Below are 19,131 nucleotides of genomic sequence, written 5' to 3'. Positions count from 1 at the left end.
TAGTTTTAAGTCTGTGGTTAGTAGAGCGGCTATGTCCTCCTAGAAGGAGGAAGTGGGGTCTGGTGGTCTGTATATGAGATGTATAGTTAGGGTAGCTGTGGCGGAGATGGTGATTTTGGTAGACAGTAGTTCTCTTGATTGGAAGGCTAAGTTTGGTATTTCTGTAATGATGAAGTTAATTTTTGAGATGAAGGCAATACCACCTCCTTTTGAAGTTGTTCTATCTTTTCTTATAATGGAAGAGCAATCTAGTAGACCAAGAGCAAGGGATGGGTCAGCTGAAGGGTGCAGCCAAGTTTCTGTTAAGGCTATGAAATCTAAATAATTGATTGTGATAAGGTCTGAGATGTCCAAGGCGTGAGCCTGGAGGGATATGGTGTTAATAAGGGCTCCTCTGATAAAGGGGGATATGTTGCTATTTTTATCCCTGCTTGGTGTGGACACAGTTTTAGGCATAACTGGTTTTCTCATAATCACTACTGATTTGTTTCCCTGAGTCAGGCATTCCTGCACTGTTACGTTAGGTGCAGAGGGGTTGGTTTTATTAGTTATAGTGTGAAGGTGGCTGCAAAAGGGGTGCGTTGTCTTAACATGGTTCTGGTTTTTAGGGAAGGCTTTTGTCCTGATCCTAAGTCTTTCATTTCTCTGTTGAAGGGTGAGGGTGGTGGTTCATAGGGGGTCATGGAACTGAAGCGGTAGTGTTAAGGCTACCGGGGGTAGGATAGTACTAGAGTTAGGGAGTACTTTGGTCTTGGTATTGGATGTGGATTTTGTACAGAGTTTGAACTGCTGCATTTGGGGGAGGAATGAGGGCAGAGGGATGGAGTTGGAATTAGGGAGTACTTTGGCCATACCTAAGGTATTTGGTAAGTGGGCAGATAGCATTGCCATGGGTGGTAAGATAGGCGAGATCAGCATAGTGCAAGTGTATTAATAAGTAGAGGATCTATCATATGCTGTGGCAGGTAGGCTTATCATATGATGTGGTCATACAATGGATATAGTCCAGTGAAAATGGAGGAACACAGGAGGTGGCGTAGGCTGGAATGACTCGGCTAGTCTGAGAGTCTACAGGTTTATGGCCATTGAGTGAGACCATGCATATAACTAAGGGCTGATCACAGGGGTGCTGCGAGCTGGGGTGAATTAACTATGCCGCACAAGGTTATGGTAACAGTGGCTGAATTAGGCAGTCAATGTTAAGGCATAAAATGATAAATGAAGTACACCAATATTGCAGGCAGTGCTAGACATCAAAGGCTAAATGCAGCACACAAATAGTGCAGGCAATGCTAGGCCCTTAAAGGATAAATGCAGCACGCAAATATTGCAGGCAGTGCTAGGCATCAAAGGCTAAATGCAGCACACAAATATTGCAGGCAGTGCTACACATCAAAGGCTAAATGCAGCACACAAATATTGCAGGCAGTGCTAGGCATCAAAGGCTCAATACAGCACACAAATATTTCAGGCAATGCTAGGCATCAAAGGCTAAATGCGGCAGTCATCCTTGGCTGACACAGAAGTGGCCGAGTACGGAGAGCAATTCTGAAGCCACAATGACCAGACAAGTGTTTTCGGGGTGGCATATGAGCATATCTCATGCGTGCGCAGCATGGGCATGTTGGGGATAGCGGGGGGTTAGGGCACGGTAGATTAGAGGTTCGTTGGGTATTGATGATTATATTGGATATTTGTATGGCGGGGGATGGGAGACTTTCGCCAATAGTTTACAGCGTGTATGGTCAGACGGTTGATGCTAAAAAATTCTGTATCAATGGTAGGGGGGTGGTGCGCTCACGAGCAAACCTCGAGAATAGGGCGTGGGGGAGCACGCTGTTCAAGTAGCAAGGCGTAATCTCGTTATTGTCAGTTTGTTTGTAGGACCATACAACGGATCAGGCTGGATCCCTACCATGGCTCAGGTGTCGATAAGTCTCCCGACTCCACGACCACACGAACAGACACAAACAGGGCCTTCAGTGTGAGCCTTAGGTGGGAAGCCGGCGCTTGACGGGTCCCTGATTGGGTAACTTCAAGCAAGAGCTGCCCAATCAAATGAGAAGAAAGGTCTGTTAGGGTTAACACTTTGGTGTTAACTCTGCGGCGGCCATTTTGGAAGAGGCTTTGACCATGCAGTACAATACACAAACAAGTATTCTTTTGGAGTTAGAGATGAGCAATGCCTTCTTTCGGATTGGTGTGCATCGCTTATATAAACATCAGCAATTGTGGAATTCAGCGATGGCTTTCAATAAAAGTGCTGGCGATTTTCTGTAGCTCCTCTAAATGAAGGGGAGTAGCCTGAGAAGGCTTACTTTGCTGTAGAGATGGTGCGGTGGCATGCTGGCTCCTGCCAAGTGCTCCGCATCTAGTGGCATGCAGCTCCTTCCTAGGAAGACTGCATCAGTGTCCAAAAGGGCCTGCATCTGAACTGAAGATCGAGGTGGAAAGGTTACCGGGCAATAATTTGGTCCTGCAAGTCTCTACCGCTGCGCCTTGTCAAATATTTTCTGGCCCCACAGTGAACAACATTAGTGTGAGAAAAAGTCTCCCATCCTTTGGTTTTACTGCCATAATGCCCGCGATTTTTCGCTGGGTTTAACTGCAAAACACTTTCAGATGAGTCATTGCTTATTCAAGATACAACATTCCTAAATGTTTCTATGGTAAACTGCGTTGGTCTCATGGTTTGGAGCTGGCTGTCCTTGTTACAAATGCTGGCCCTTCCTTAAATATTACTCCAGGAGCTCAGCTGAGAAGCAGCTCTGAAATGGCCCTCATAGCAATACCCGGAACACTTTCCTATAGGAAGAAGCATTGGGTTACTTATAGATATTGCAGTACAGAGATCCATAGAGTGCAGCGAAGAAAAAACATAGTTGGATAGTATCGCTTCCTTATGGAATTCCTTGCTTTACCCATTGGTTCCACTGCAAACTGAGATTCTCAGCCAAACCGAAGAGGAAGGGCTGTGCAGTTTTGCAATATGCGGCCACTAGTTGGGTGGCTGCTGGATGCTGGCCTTAAATGAGGCCCTGCCACAACTGTGTATATGAAGGCAACTCACAACCATATGTGTTCGAAGTAAACCTTAGCGATCATGGCTGCATTTCTGATGGCACTTCATGGTTGAATGAGGCACCAGTTGGGCACATAATAGCCATAACTGGACACGAGGCCACATCTGGGTATATGGTAGCAGTACATGTCGACATGAGGCAGAACATGGTCCTATGGTGCCTTTAGCTAGGCTTGAGGTCACAACTGAGCCATATCTCTAACCACTCTCTCCTCTGCACTCTCAGCACTCCAAAATGGCCTGACAGCAGTTTAAAGTGCTATACACTACACACCATCAGCACAGAATAGAATAACACGATGGCAGTACACAGACTTATGATGCTGCCTCAGGGCCTATGAATGCTGCCGCTGATCATTACGCACATGGGCATATAGTGGCAGCACACATGCCGCTTTCCTGCTGTGTCCCTTCTCTCCTGTGCTCTGTGCTCCTGCTATCATTCTTTCTATGCCCACTGCTCCATTCCTCGACTCTCTTGTGCTGCATTTTGTCTTTGTACCTTCTCCTTCTCCTTTTTTTTCGGGGGCCACTTCCCATTTGGGCCCTCTCTCCGGTCCTCCTCCAATGTGTTCCTTTCCCTCTGTTTTGCCCTACTTAGACTGATTGGTGCTCCTCCTCACATGGGCTCCCACCAATTGTTTCTTCCCATTGTTCATGATCCTGCTATATTTTTCCCAACTGTCTGCTTGTCTATCTATCTAGCCATCTAATTCTATCTGCCAATATGTCTGTATAACACTTTCTATAAGTCCCTGAACAGATCTTTATACAGCACCCAAATAATGCCACAGTGCCCTCAGCAGGCTCACAGATACTATGCCAACGCTCATTTGGTTGACCTCCTCGATAGAAACCCTTCTATACTTCCAAAATGGATAAATAGCCTCTCCTTCCTTCCAATGTTTGTGTCCCCCTGTATAGTGGTATCTCCTCCACCATGAAGGGTGGTGGGCCAGAGTCATACCTAACTCACCTCCACATCTCCGGGGAAGAGCGTGGAGTCTATGGGTTTTCCAGCCCTCCGAGCATCTCCACCCATGCCTCCATGTGAATGGCTACAAGAAGACTAAAAGTGGCGAATTACATGGAGGTGTTGGCGGAGGCACTGTAAGGTGGGCGAATCCTGCCCATATTTGTATTCATTCATTACACAGCGTAACGTTTCACTGCTTTTTTTAAATATGCGGGCTGGGCATGTGGACGTGTGTTAAAATGGATTTCTTAACTCTAACCTGGTGTACAGAAGTTTAGGAGGGCACCCTAGTTTAGTGGAACTGGGGAACCTTCTGGACAAACCAGACCAATCTACAGTAGCTCGGCAGGCAGTCAATACTAAGTCTCAGGAGGGCTGAGAGGGATCAGAAGCCCACAATGAGCACCCTCAGTAAAACTCCACAGATTACCCTTAGACAGTGGTATATCAAAAATACATTTATTATAGGCCTTTAAAACAAAAACATGATTAAACCACAGTTATCAGTAAAACAATTACCACACACGCTGATTTTCTATCTAACATATATACAATAATGCGATTACCCTAAGGCTGATGATGGGGGGAGAGAATAACCACAACCTGTAACAGAAAGGGGTTAAATCAAGACATATATCAGTTTAGGCAGCCCTTCATCAGCAATCCCTAGTTTATGCAGTCCGCTCTACGATGTGAGGAGCCCAGTGCTCAAAGTACAGTTGTGCGTTAACAACGCGCGGTCATGAGTAAACAAAGAAGCGGGTTCTCTTCAGGGGGTTGCAGCTGCTCAGAAAGGGGCTTGGGGCGATGAAGAATAAGTTCCAATTCCTAGAAGAGGGTCTACCCTTGCATATAGAGTGACTTTCAGAGTTTGGAAATAGCTGGGGAGCGCAGGCTATCCTAGCCAAGGTCAGTGTCTTTTGAGGGACACTTGTGTGTAAGAAGGGATGGATGTGTCAGGGGGCTACCGGTAAGTTACGAAGGGTCTCACTGACCCTCGATACAGTCTGGACCAGAATTTGGCAGTCTAGCCCACTTCGCTTGTAGGTGTTAACCCTGCAGTTTCAGGAGGCTCCGGTTCTCAGTGGCTGCGGGACGGGATGATCGTCCATGGTGGGACAGTAGCCTTTACTCAGCTCTCAAAGGAGGAAGAAGGATAGTTCCGGTGCAGCACATCTCAGGACATGTTAGGCAAGAACTGCAGGCACTTTCAGCGATGGTCACCACAGTGGGGCGAAACCGGAACTGCAAACGCTTGTGGTGGGGCGCTCTCTCGTAAATCGCGACCCAGAGGAGCTAGGGCAACAGGTTTTGGTGGGAGAGGCCCAGGACCACAAGCTAGCGATTCCCAGAGTCTGGAGTCTCAACTCTGGATGGTGGCGCTCCTATGCAATAACCTGGGTTCGAGTTGGTCAGTTCGCTGAATGGCCCAGGACACTTCTGATGAGGCTTTTTTTTCGAGGGGAAGTAGTTCCCAGAGATTACTTTCTCTTATCCAAGATTCGGTTCGCGCTCAAATCTCAGATAGCCAATGGAAGATCTGCTCTCTTGCATGCACGCCAGACGGTTACAGGTCATTTGGTCGAGAAAAAATGGTCGACAGGACAAATGGTCGACACAATTTGGTCGAAAGCCAAATGGTCGATTTTTTTTTTATTTTAGTATTTTCACCCTTTCCCCCCCTCCCCTCCAACCCCCTTTTTTTTCTAAAAAACCCTTTTTTTCCCTAAACGAAAACCTAAAAAATATATATATAAATAAAAATAAAAAATCGACCATTTGGTTTCGACCAAATTCCATCGACCATTTGTCTTTCGACCAAATGTCTTTCGACCAAATTACTGGACAGCACGCCAGACGTGGGCCAATCGTGGCCCATGGTGGTTCCAGTCATTCATGCCTACCAGACAAACTGGCACCAGTAGTGTGGATTGGGACCAGACAGTCCCAATCCTCTTCCTGGGCACTAGCACATGTGACATGCAGGAGCCCGCAAAAGATGCGGTTTTTGCAGGCGGCTGCATGCCCAAATAAGGAATAACTGGGTTTCTTGACCTGGGGGAAGGCAAAGGGACAAAATGGACAAAGGACAGAACAAAAGACTTTGCGGCACGGCCATGTTCGGTAAACACGGTATGGTCCATAAAAACGAAGTAAAAATAACTTTAATGGCAACAAAGTCGAATACTAAGGGAAACATAGTTTCCCAGTACTGACAGCCTGAAGGACGTGTCAGTTCCCCATAACGAATGAGTGAAAGCCCAGAGAAGTGCAGCTGAAGGCTGTGCTCTACTGGAAAAAGTCAGGTTGGGTACTCCAAACAAAAGCAAAAGGTTTGGGGGGGTTCACAAAAGGAGGCACTGTGGCCTTGTGAATGTGTGGGCGTGGCCTTGCAAACATGAAGGTGTGGCCTTGCAAATGTGTCAGCGGGGCATTCTGGTGATGTAGTTCTCCGGATTTTTCATTTTGAAAAGTAGGCAGGTAAGCACAGAGCCCCACCAAATATTATGGAGGAGTCACGAGGGCGCAGCCACGGGAAAGGGCTTGCTGTACAGCATTAAAGCTTCTGACCTTAGAAGCTGGCAGTCTGAGCAGTGCACTCTTCATGGCAGCAGCAAGACTCTCTCTTTAGGCCCAGTAGTTTGCCTGCTGGTTTACCGATGCTTGGTGGCAAACAAGGGTTGCACTGCTAAACATGGGAGAAGGAAAGCTGCTGTCTATGCACGTTTAGAGTAATGGTGGGCTTCTGGTCTGTAATAGGAAATCTGGTTGCTAGACTCTAGCTCCCTAGGCATTCGCAGAACAGCTCATGCCTGGGGCTGTTAACCATCTCCCATGAGGCCTCTTATGCAGAGGGATAAGGTATGACTCAGAGAGAGAGGTGATTGGCACTTCTCTGTCTGCTTCCTGTTTCTGCATGCCACCACTCGAGCTGAGAAGCTGCGGCAGAGATGTGCATGTGTCTCAGACTCAGAAAGATGGGTCTAAGGCAGGGCCATGGCAGTGCCCGCTAATGTCCCCTGGCAGCCCCGGCCGTTAGAGGACAAGGCTTTTTTTTCTGAAGCCTGAAGCTCTCGCTCATATGCTTCAGTCTTAAAAAAAAAAGTCTTTTCTCTATAATGATGGTGCTGGCACCTGCGAGGCATCAATTCAATCAAGAGATTCCCGTTGGGGAAAACATGAGTATCATAGAGAAATCAGGGGATATTTGAAAAGGCATTGGCACTTTTGGGGTCAATGGGACGTGGCATTCAGAAGTTCTGGGATCAATGTGAGTGCACTGGTGCAAAATTGGAGATAATGGGCCTCATTACAAATATGGTGGTGCAGGTAAAAACTGCAGTAATGCAGTGGTAATTCTGTGACCGCCATATTTGTGACAAATCAACTTCCGGGGCAGCAGTGGTTTAGGGATGAAATATCGGTTTCTAAACCATCTATCAAACCGACACCTCTACTACACCAGAAGGGATCCGAAAAGATCGGAATACAAGTGAATTATAAGACCTCCTTGTCCAATTTTGGTAACGTGGATGGAACAGCAGGTCGTGGATCGTTGGTTAGTTGCAACACAGCTAAAATACAATTATTACCCAATGATAAAAGGGACTGTCCAGTCAAGGTTGTATAAAAATATCAACTTTATTATTACTACAACAGACAGTTTTGGCACACTACAATTACAACCCACACTATAAAGGAAACACAGAGGATAGACGGTTTCACGAAGGAAAGCGATGCACTCTGGATACTGACAGGAGGGTAGTTGGTAAAGTAATCAGTCTTATAGTTAAAGATTATTTGGTTCCAGCACCAAAGGGGCAAAGGGTTGTAACTGTCTCTAGGGGCCTTCGGAGAAGGATCAGGGAGGCAGAACCACAATGTACCTGGTGCAGAAGAAGTTCTTGGTTCTGGACAGCATTGAGGCGGTAACAGGGCACTTCACAGCCCTTGAGACATAGTTAGTGGCGGGAGACAGCTGCGGGTACAAGGTGGCAGGCAGTTCAGCAAGCGAGGCTGGACGGACGTCTGCAGGCTGTCCGGTGCTGCGGCTCGGGCCAAGAATCGTTGTCTCTGTGATGGTTGGCGGATTTGGAATGCTGGTCGAGGCGTTTCGGGTGGCTCTGGTGACTGCGGCGTGACAACAGTCAGCATTGCAGCCGGATGCGGTTTGAGGACTCGATTGTCTCAAAATTGTCCTTAAAAAGATGGATGCTGGATGGTGCTTGTGTGGCACTCCTACTAGCTTCTTCGCAGGCCTTGTGTCCTTTCAAGGCAGATGGCCCAAAGCTTAGGAAGGTGTTTGCAAGCAACGGCCTTGTCCTTTGCCCAGAGACTCTCTGGCACTTCCCACCTTGGAAACTTGCTATCAGAAACAACTAGCAGGGCAGGCTGTGTGCTGGATGGGTACTGAGTCTGGTATCTCCCTCTGTTTCCTGGGAGATGTTTAGGGGACAGATCTTGCTTCCCTCTTGGAACTCCTGGCCTCCTTCACTGGCAGAAGATGTAAGGTAGACTGTACCTTCAGTTTGGGTCCAAGTGAGTCCTTCTTCTTACTCCTTTCAAAGTCTCCAGATGATCTGCTAAGTGTGGGTTTCAGCCCTCTTTTAAAGCCAAATGGGCCCTTGTGATTGGTGTAGGCTAAGCCAACCTTAATGAACCAATCCTGGGTCCCCACCAACAATCTTCTGTTATGCATGAGGCCAGGACCAGAGTGCTCTGCAACAGGACAGACAAGGGGATGACAACATATACCTAAGTCCCACCCATCTTCCTGTCTGTTGAAGATCAAAGTGGTTAACTGAGCACTCTGTGACTCTTCATTAAAGCACAGGTTTTCCCTTGAAGCATGTTCTGGGAGTAGACTTCCTGTCTCCCCCAAACCACATACCTGTTCTGCCTCCCCTCTGAAATGGGTCAGCTCTGCAGGGGTTTGCATACAGTAAATAGTGGACCCAGACATGCAGTTCACTGCTTTTGATACAGAGGGGTAGGAACTAACTTCAACTTGACACATTGAACACCAAAGGGGTGTTAGTCCCGCCTTCCTGTTGTCCATCCGTCAACCAAGCTCACTTGGCAGGCTTGCCTCAATTATCTCTCATTAGTATGCACTGCCACCAGCCGGAGAACAAAGGAATGCAGATTCATGGAGCCTTTTATATTTTAATTAGGCTGCTCATGGCTGGAGGAAGGTGTGCCTTCCCCTTTCTTGGAATGATTTGATGTACCCAGGGCTGTCACATTCCATGTGAATATGACAGGGGAATATGGCACCTGTAGGCTGTGTCTTCCCCGAGTACAGGTGACTATGTGTTTGGTGCGGGAAGCAGATGAAATGGGTGCATAATGGCCGCACTAATTTCTCAAAGGTTGGTCTCCGATCATTAATTTTCATTTATCAAAAAATCAAAAAAAGCCCAGGCGAGCGCACTCTCTCTGTGCAGATGGTCGAATTCCACACAATATTACCACCACATTACTGCACCGGCATGGTTTGGTTGTGAAGTGGAGGATTTACCTCCAACAAAAAGTTGGAGGTGAATTTGCTGCCTTGGTGCCAAAAATCCCCATGGAGTACTATGGGGACTTACAGGAGCCTACCACCATTTATAATCACCAGAGTGGTGCTAACGCTAATTGAGTTACGCAATAATAGGGTGTATTTACTGCCAAATTACTGCCAGATTTGTATTGAGGCCCAATATGAAGTGCTAGTGGCAGTTCTAAGGGTAGCATTTCGGGCCAGTTTGAATGAGATGGTCAATTTAATAATGAATGGGATTGGGTTATTGTGAGTGACATTTGTTCGCAAAGGATTACTGCTGAACTGAATAATTCTGGTGAGATTGCATGCAACCTAATGTTATCAAACCTATGCTATCACAAACATTAAGCAAGCAGTCCTAACCATGTCTCTGGATGGTGCTTAATTGATTCCCTCTAAGGTGGTGCCCAATGAATGAATTATCCCCATTACATGAACACCTCATTTGGCCACTTCACTCTTGTCCACGACAAAATGACTTGGTGCTAAAATCCCATACCAACGTAGACCACACATGCAATTCTATCTTTCACTCGGCAATCTCACCCCTTTCAGTTACCACATTAACATTAGTGGAGCTATGATGAAGCGCTCCTGATTATCCTTCCCCAACGCCACAGGTTTCACACCTGCCTCTCCCTCTATCCGACTCACAAACCCCTGCCTCTTTTTCTTACAGGGCTATGTGCAGTATGGCCACCAAACATGGCAGAAGAACACTTGCACAAGACCACTGTACATTTCATTACATGGGGGACTCCATGGGGCAATGTGAAGTGGTATGGACAGTTCTTGGTGCTGAGGGATGTGGTGTGGGATGGTACTGAAGGCAATGTGTATTCTCTGGGGCAAATAAGGGGGCAGTGGCATGGGTAGTTCTTGGATATTGGGATGTGGAAAAAGGTAATTTAGTTGCGATGGGGCAAATTAGGAGGCACAGTGGCATGCCATGAGCAGTTTTCAAAGTCTAAAGCAATGGGGCACAGCATGGGCGAGTTCATTGGACAATGTGAGTGACATTGAGCAATCCATGTGGCAATATATTGTGACATGGCACAGTTTTGGCACATTTTGAAGTGCATGCTGACTCATTAAAATGCCTTGAAATAAATAAACACAATTGTATCTTCATGTTTGTGGGCCAAGTTCAGTAGAGGCTGGCAACGTGTTGTTGCTGCAGTGCGTGGTTGCACGTTAGAGCCCCACCCAGGGATGTCTGCATGGGGACGCTGCAGTGTCGCAGTGTTCAATGAAGCTGTTGAGTGCCCATATATAGTCAACTCTTGCGCCAATGGTAGTGCATGAGCACAGACCTTGACTGGTTGGGAAAATATTGTCCAGCATTATCTGTGGACAGCAGGAGATTAAGAGCGGAGTAGCCGTGTCTCAATCGACCTTCCACAGGCAGATCCCTGTGCACAGCCACACCAGCATGTCACTCTGCACAGCTGGAGGTCTGCATGAAAATCCACAACCGTCCTATGAATATCTTCCACAAATCATGGTGCAGGGGAGGGATGAAATATTGAACACTCCTTCCCAGCCTTCTCCAAAAGGAAACTCGCACGTGGCTCGCTGTCGCCGTCCTCCCAGCAACTGTCAACACCAGAAGCGGCCGACATGACTGCATAACATTACCACACTAACCTTTCACTGTACAAACGCCAGAAATCACTGCATGTTAAGTCAAACTGCCTTCTCCTCTGCGGCCAACTTCCCCATCCGCCATTCACTGTCTCCTTTGCACTGCCGCCCCACTACCCACTGCCTCTTCTCGCTGCCCGCTGATTCCATTCTATACCTCTGCACTTCAGCCTCTCCAAGACATTTAGCTGACACTAAGGGGCCGATTCATGGAACAAACGTGCGCCGAAAATCTACGCGCAAGTAGGCGCAAGCAGGCGCAAGCGGAAAAAAACAGGCGCACGCGCACGCGTGCGATTCATGGAAGTCCCTGCGCGTGTTCACCGCGCGATGTGCGCCAAACCCGTGCATGGCGCACAAGTCACTGCAACATCGCGAAAGGCGTGCGCGACGGTGCGCGACGCGCACAGTGAAAGCGCACAACCTCAGCGCACACAGCAGAAAGTGGACGGGACATGGGGCGTAACGCGCGGAATGGGGAACAACACGCGAAAATAAGGGCGTAACTGGGGATGCACTGCACGGAAGCAGAGGTAACGCCCACACGCACACGAACCACACGTATCCATGGAATGGAATAGGGCAAACCCACGCACAGCCAAAGCCGCGCACAAGCTGAAACACGTCCGCCACACGAAGGCAGGCGGTAGAGTCCCAGCGCATCAAAAAAGTGGCGCCGCGGGAAGTAAAATACGCGATTGAGCGGGGTACTTGTATTCCGGGGGTGCGCGGGAAGTTACACACGCGAATGAGCGGGCTACGTGTATTCCGGGGGTGCGCGGGAAGTGACACACGCGATTGAGCGGGGTACGTGCATTCCGGGGGTGCGCGGGAAGTTACACACGCGAATGAGCGGGGTACGTGTATTCCGGGGGTGCGCGGGAAGTTCCACACGCGATTTGGCCGGGTACGTGGATATCAGGGGTGCGCGGGAAGTTCCACACGCGATTGAGCGGGGTACGTGTATTTCGGGGGTGCGCGGGAAGTTCCACACGCGATTCGGCCTGGTACGTGGATATCAGGGGTGCGCGGGAAGTTCCACACGCGATTTGGCCGGGTACGTGGATTTCAGGGGTGCGCGGGAAGTTCCACACGCGATTGAGCGGGGTACGTGTATTCCGGGGGTGCGCGGGAAGTTCCACACGCGATTTGGCCGGGTACGTGGATATCAGGGGTGCGCGGGAAGTTCCACACGCGATTGAGCGGGGTACGTGTATTTCGGGGGTGCGCGGGAAGTTCCACACGCGATTCGGCCTGGTACGTGGATATCAGGGGTGCGCGGGAAGTTCCACACGCGATTGAGCGGGGTACATGTATTTCGGGGGTGCGCGGGAAGTTCCACACGCGATTCGGCCTGGTACGTGGATATCAGGGGTGCGCGGGAAGTTCCACACGCGATTTGGCCGGGTACGTGGATATCAGGGGTGCGCGGGAAGTTCCACACGCGATTGAGCGGGGTACGTGTATTTCGGGGGTGCGCGGGAAGTTCCACACGCGATTCGGCCTGGTACGTGGATATCAGGGGTGCGCGGGAAGTTCCACACGCGATTTGGCCGGGTACGTGGATTTCAGGGGTGCGCGGGAAGTTCCACACGCGATTGAGCGGGGTACGTGTATTCCGGGGGTGCGCGGGAAGTTCCACACGCGATTTGGCCGGGTACGTGGATATCAGGGGTGCGCGGGAAGTTCCACACGCGATTGAGCGGGGTACGTGTATTTCGGGGGTGCGCGGGAAGTTCCACACGCGATTCGGCCTGGTACGTGGATATCAGGGGTGCGCGGGAAGTTCCACACGCGATTGAGCGGGGTACGTGTATTTCGGGGGTGCGCGGGAAGTTCCACACGCGATTCGGCCTGGTACGTGGATATCAGGGGTGCGCGGGAAGTTCCACACGCGATTTGGCCGGGTACGTGGATTTCAGGGGTGCGCGGGAAGTTCCACACGCGATTGAGCGGGGTACGTGTATTTCGGGGGTGCGCGGGAAGTTCCACACGCGAATCGGCCTGGTACGTGGATATCAGGGGTGCGCGGGAAGTTCCACACGCGATTTGGCCGGGTACGTGGATTTCAGGGGTGCGCGGGAAGTTCCACACGCGATTGAGCGGGGTACGTGTATTTCGGGGGTGCGCGGGAAGTTCCACACGCGATTTGGCCGGGTACGTGGATTTCAGGGGTGCGCGGGAAGTTCCACACGCGATTGAGCGGGGTACGTGTATTTCGGGGGTGCGCGGGAAGTTCCACACGCGATTTGGCCGGGTACGTGGATTTCAGGGGTGCGCGGGAAGTTCCACACGCGATTGAGCGGGGTACGTGTATTTCGGGGGTGCGCGGGGAGCAGCACACGTGAATTGCACGTGTGGGTCCTCCCAGGTGTACCCTCTACACCCTCCACGGCCCCTGCAGGTGGCTCACACCACAGGGGCCTACCCAGCACATGTCCTGCAGGCACCCCATCCACCATGGCCATGCCCACCAGCCAACCCACATATCAACTAGCACTACTGCCCACCAACGCATGTCCCCCTGCACCCCCACCCCCCAGCAGTGCAGGGGCAGCCTCAAACAGGCCCCCACTCATGTCCCCCTGCACCCCCACCCCCTAGCATCCAGGGGCACCCTCCACCAGGCCCCCACTCATGTCTCCCACCCCCCAGCACTGTGGGGCACCTGCCAGCAGGCCCCCACCCATGTCTCCCACCACCCCCACCCCCCCAGCATCCAGGGGCACCCTCCACCAGGCCCCCACACATGTCTCCCAGCACCCCCACCCCCTAGCATCCAGGGGCACCCTCCACCAGGCCCCCACTCATGTCTCCCACCACCCCCACCCCCCAGCCACCAGGGGCACCCTCCACCAGGCCCCCACTCATGTCTCCCACCACCCCCACCCCCCCAGCATCCAGGGGCACCCTCCACCAGGCCCCCACACATGTCTCCCAGCACCCCCACCCCCTAGCATCCAGGGGCACCCTCCACCAGGCCCCCACTCATGTCCCCCTGCACCCCCACCCCCTAGCATCCAGGGGCACCCTCCACCAGGCCCCCACTCATGTCTCCCACCCCCCAGCACTGTGGGGCACCTGCCAGCAGGCCCCCACCCATGTCTCCCACCACCCCCACCCCCCCAGCATCCAGGGGCACCCTCCACCAGGCCCCCACACATGTCTCCCAGCACCCCCACCCCCCAGCATCCAGGGGCACCCTCCACCAGGCCCCCACTCATGTCTCCCATCCCCCCCACTCCCCAGCAGTGCAGGGCACCCTCCACCAGGCCCCCACTCATGTCTCCCACCACCCCCACCCCCCCAGCATCCAGGGGCACCCTCCACCAGGCCCCCACACATGTCTCCCACCACCCCCACCCCCCAGCATCCAGGGGCACCCTCCACCAGGCCCCCACTCATGTCTCCCACCCCCCAGCACTGTGGGGCACCTGCCAGCAGGCCCCCACCCATGTCCAACTCATGTTCCCCACCCAACATGTCATCACAGTCCAGATCCCTGGTCTCTATGGTCAGCCCCCAAATGCAAAACACCCACCCGAGTATTGCATCCACCCACTCATATTCTGCAATTACATCACAGAACACCAATTGCAAGTTCCAAAACAAACACATGTCCCTCACATACACCCAATGGGTGTCAGTGAATCTCAAAACACATAACATGAAATGCATGAAAACAATGAGACACCACACATTGAAGTGCAACAAATAAATAATGTATTAAAGGAAAGATGAATAGAAACAAAAATGAAGAAACTGAAATGTGAATGGAAAAAATGAAAAGAAGCATGTCCGTCCAAAAAAAAGAAAAAATCAAAGAATATAGAAATCCAAAGTAATGTACTACAAAGTCAATGTCCACCAAACAAAATCCAATGTGAAAAAAAAACATAAGCCATTGATCCATGGATCATGTACAAAGCAAGAAGCCAGGGTCCATCATCCCAACAAAATAAAGGAAACCTAACTAACTACACTAACCAATAAAAAAAGCTATATACAAAAATGTGGCCAATGTCCAAAAGGTCCAAATGAAATAAAAACAAAAATGAAACTTAACACTACCTACATAACTATGTACAAGGGCAGCGGGCTAGTTCCACGGCTCACTTCTGGATGTGCCGGGCCAGGGCATCATCGAACTCCTCCTCTATGTCCCGGAGGCGGTCCTCCTCCATGGCCCCGAGGGTCCGCAGGGCCGTCGACGTGTCCACCTCCAAAGCCCTGCGGATTGCCTCGAGGCACTCGACCCGCCTCAGGGCCCTCTGCATGGAGTTCTCCGCCCTGACCATTGAGAGCCGTGCCTCTTCCGCCCGCTGCCGCTCCGCATCTATGGCGTGGCCCAACCGCTGCCACACGGAAGACACTTTTTGTCCTGGGTCCTCCTGCCCTCCGGCCGATGCCTGCCCCTCCGATGTCGAAGGCCCCGAGCCTTCATGGCTCCCACCATGGAGCTGCTGCTGCTGTGCCTCTGCCCCTGCACTGCCTCCTGCTGCCTGCACATCCTCCGCCGGCTGGGGTGCAGTCGTTGACGTGGCCACCCCTGCTGGACGTCCGACTCCCGACTGTGGCAGGGATGCCTCCTCCACCAGCCTGGCCGCACCGTCAGAGGCAGCTCCACAGGGCACCCAGGTGACTGATGGGTGGGAAGATGGCACAGAGGACGACTGGCGCGTAGGGGGTCCAGCTGAGGAGGGGGTCGTGGCAAGCCCCATCAGACGGAGGAATCCGGCCTGGGTGACCTGTCCCAGCAGGCTGACGTGGTCAACGAGCCATTCGAGATGACCTGCAGTCTCTTCATGAAAAGACTGCAGGTCGCCTCGCATGGCCCGTTGACGCAACGCCACTCCAGCCAGGACAGGCTCAACCCGGGCCTGGATAGCCACGTCCGCAGGCAGGGGAAGGCCAGTTGACGTCAGCTCATCCCCTGCCTGAAAACTGGTCTGGACATGGGCATCCCTGCTGGTGCAAGATGATGCAGGGACAGGATCAGGGACAGGATTGCACACAGGCACCTCCGCGGCGGCCTGTGCTGCCTCCTGTCCCTGGTCCTGCACTGCACCACTAGCACCAGTGGGATCCCCACCCCCAGACCCCGTCTCCGGTGCTTGCACGGCCTCCTCCTCCACCAAACCCCCCACCAACCTGGATGACTCTGTGCCATCTTCCCCCGTTGGGCCCTGTGGGGTCCCAGCTGCCCCTTCTGCTGCCGAGGAGTCCAACTGCAACCTCCGCCTCTTGGACCTCCCCCCGGCAGCTGCGGCCTGGGACGCGGCACCGGACTCCTCACTCCCCGACGAGATGACAACCTGGGAGGGGAGCCGGGCCTTGCGTCTCCGGCTGGCGGTGCGATCCCCGCCGCTGTGCTCCACAGCACCTTCTCCGCCCTCTTCATCAGTTGACGCTGCAGACAGGGAGAAACAAAACACAGGCATCAGGGCACTGTACAATGTACACATACACACATGACAGTTGTACATGAGTGGCATTGGCAAACCTCTGACATGTCATCACAATCCCCAACACACATGTCATTACAACTTGCACACACGAGCCATACCACAGCCATGTTGCAACTGCCAACACCATCCATACACATACAACAGCATCAGCAGGCAAAGGTGAGCCAGACATCACATGCAACACAGGAAGTGCACCACACATGTACACACACCACCACACTTGCATGCATGTGTACACCTCTGCTAAGTGTCGCAGTGTTCAGACGGGCATCCATGTCACATCTGCCAATCAGGCTTCCACATACCGCTGTCACATGCATCCATGTTGCATCACTGTTGCACCCTTGTCAAATACACACACATGCACATGTACACAGCGCTGATACAATCAGCTGAAAACAACATACATGCGTGACATCACGGACATGTCTACTCACATACACATTCATACAGACTTGTGTGCCCACACAACTGCATTTGGCATGCAAGCCCACACACACAGGCACCATCCATGTCTCACACATTACAGCCCTCGCATGTGTCAGACCCACGGCCCTGTACACCCGCACCCATACTCGACCCCATACAAACAGATGTGCAACCTGCACACTACTGAACAATCACCACACGCACTGCTCACAATCAGGATGCATGTACACTCACCGCTCGACTCCAGACGGGTCTGCCTCTCAAGGACCTGGACGTGGAGCGCTGGGGATATGTGTTCCAGGACCCTCATCTGTTCTTCCGACAAGTGGCCCCGGCGCCCCTTGGCATCCGCTGCCTTCAAGAGGCGCCGGGCCTTGGTCAGGGTCCTGGACCTGAAGTCCTCCCAGCGCTTCTTGACATGTTGGAAGTCGCGGACTGCCACCCCCTCCGCGTTGATGGCAGTCACGATGTCAGTCCAGATCCGAGTCCGTCCTTCCTTGTCGGCGCGGCAACTTCCGAAGAGGGCATCATACTGGCCCAGGACTTGCTCCACCAGGACACCAACTTCGGTGGCACTGAAGCTGGTGCCCCTCTGCCTCTCTGGCCGGGGGTTGTCAGTGGTCACAGATGGAGTTGGCCCCGACATGACAACCCCAGAGGCAGGAGTGGGTGGGCAACTGGGTCCTGGGGCTGGGCTGTGGAGCGATGGAATCCCAGTCGGGAGTCTTTGGTTCCAGCAGGGGTGGTCACACCAACAGCACCCCTGGCTGATGTGCAGGCAGCAAATGGCAGGGCACGTGGGCAGCAGGCAGTCAGGCAGCAGCAGATGGCAGGTGGGAGCGTGCTCGGGGCTCTGGGGGGCAGTAGTTCGGCCTTCTGGGCAGGAGCGTGGTCTTCCGTGTGCTTACGCGTGGCCAGCTTGATACGGAGTGATTAGGCACGTGAAAATTCTGCACGTCAGCGTGTAATTCGAGGAAAGGCCCTTAGCGCGTAAGCGCGTCTGCACGCATACGCATTTTCATTGGACCAAAGGCCCTCAGCGCGTGAGCGCGTCTGTGACGTGACGTGCGAGGGAGTATCCCTCATTGCACGTGATGACAGTACACACGTGGATCCCAACCAATCGCGTGTGAAAGTTCACGGGACCCCGAAACACACGTACCCCGGCCAATCGCGTGTGGAACTTCCCGCGCACCCCGAAACACACGTACCCAGGCCAATCGCGTGTGGAACTACCCGCGCACCCCGAAACACACGTACCCCGGCCAATCGCGTGTGGAACTTCCCGCGCACCCCGAAACACACGTACCCAGGCCAATCGCGTGTGGAACTACCCGCGCACCCCGAAACACACGTACCCAGGCCAATCGCGTGTGGAACTTCCCGCGCACCCCGAAACACACGTACCCAGGCCAATCGCGTGTGGAACTACCCGCGCACCCCGAAACACACGTACCCAGGCCAATCGCGTGTGGAACTTCCCGCGCACCCCGAAACACACGTACCCAGGCCAATCGCATGTACGCTCGCTGCCCTCCGATCACACGCGATGACACCAGAATACGGGAAACCAACGAGTCCGCCCACACGGAGGCGTCCCGCGCCCGCGCCCAGCATAAAAGTGCGCGCAAACAACAAACGCGTATATACAGCGACGATGAATGCCCCATTTGTTGCTGCAGTGATTGTGGGACACCGCAGGAGGAGGAGAATAGCCAGGGCACGCATTTTTGCACCACGGACAGGCCTTTTTGGGATGCCTGACGACCAGGTCTACGGCAGGTATAGGTTTCCACCCCATATCATCCTAGACCTGGTCAGGGAGTGGGAAGATGACCTCACATCCCCCACCCTTTGCTCCCAAGCATTGAGCCCCTTGGAGAAGCTGCTCAATGTCTTGCATTTCTTGGCCACTGGGTCGTTTCAGCGGACCACTGCCATAGTGGGGGGGGTCTCACAGGCCACGCAGTCACGCTGCCTACAC

This window comes from Ambystoma mexicanum, chromosome 3q, assembly GCF_040938575.1.
Source record: "Ambystoma mexicanum isolate Mex_15411 chromosome 3q, UKY_AmexF1_1, whole genome shotgun sequence".
Lineage (NCBI taxonomy): Eukaryota > Metazoa > Chordata > Amphibia > Caudata > Ambystomatidae > Ambystoma > Ambystoma mexicanum.
The sequence above is the reverse complement of the archived record's forward strand: the minus strand, read 5'-3'. Positions refer to the sequence as shown.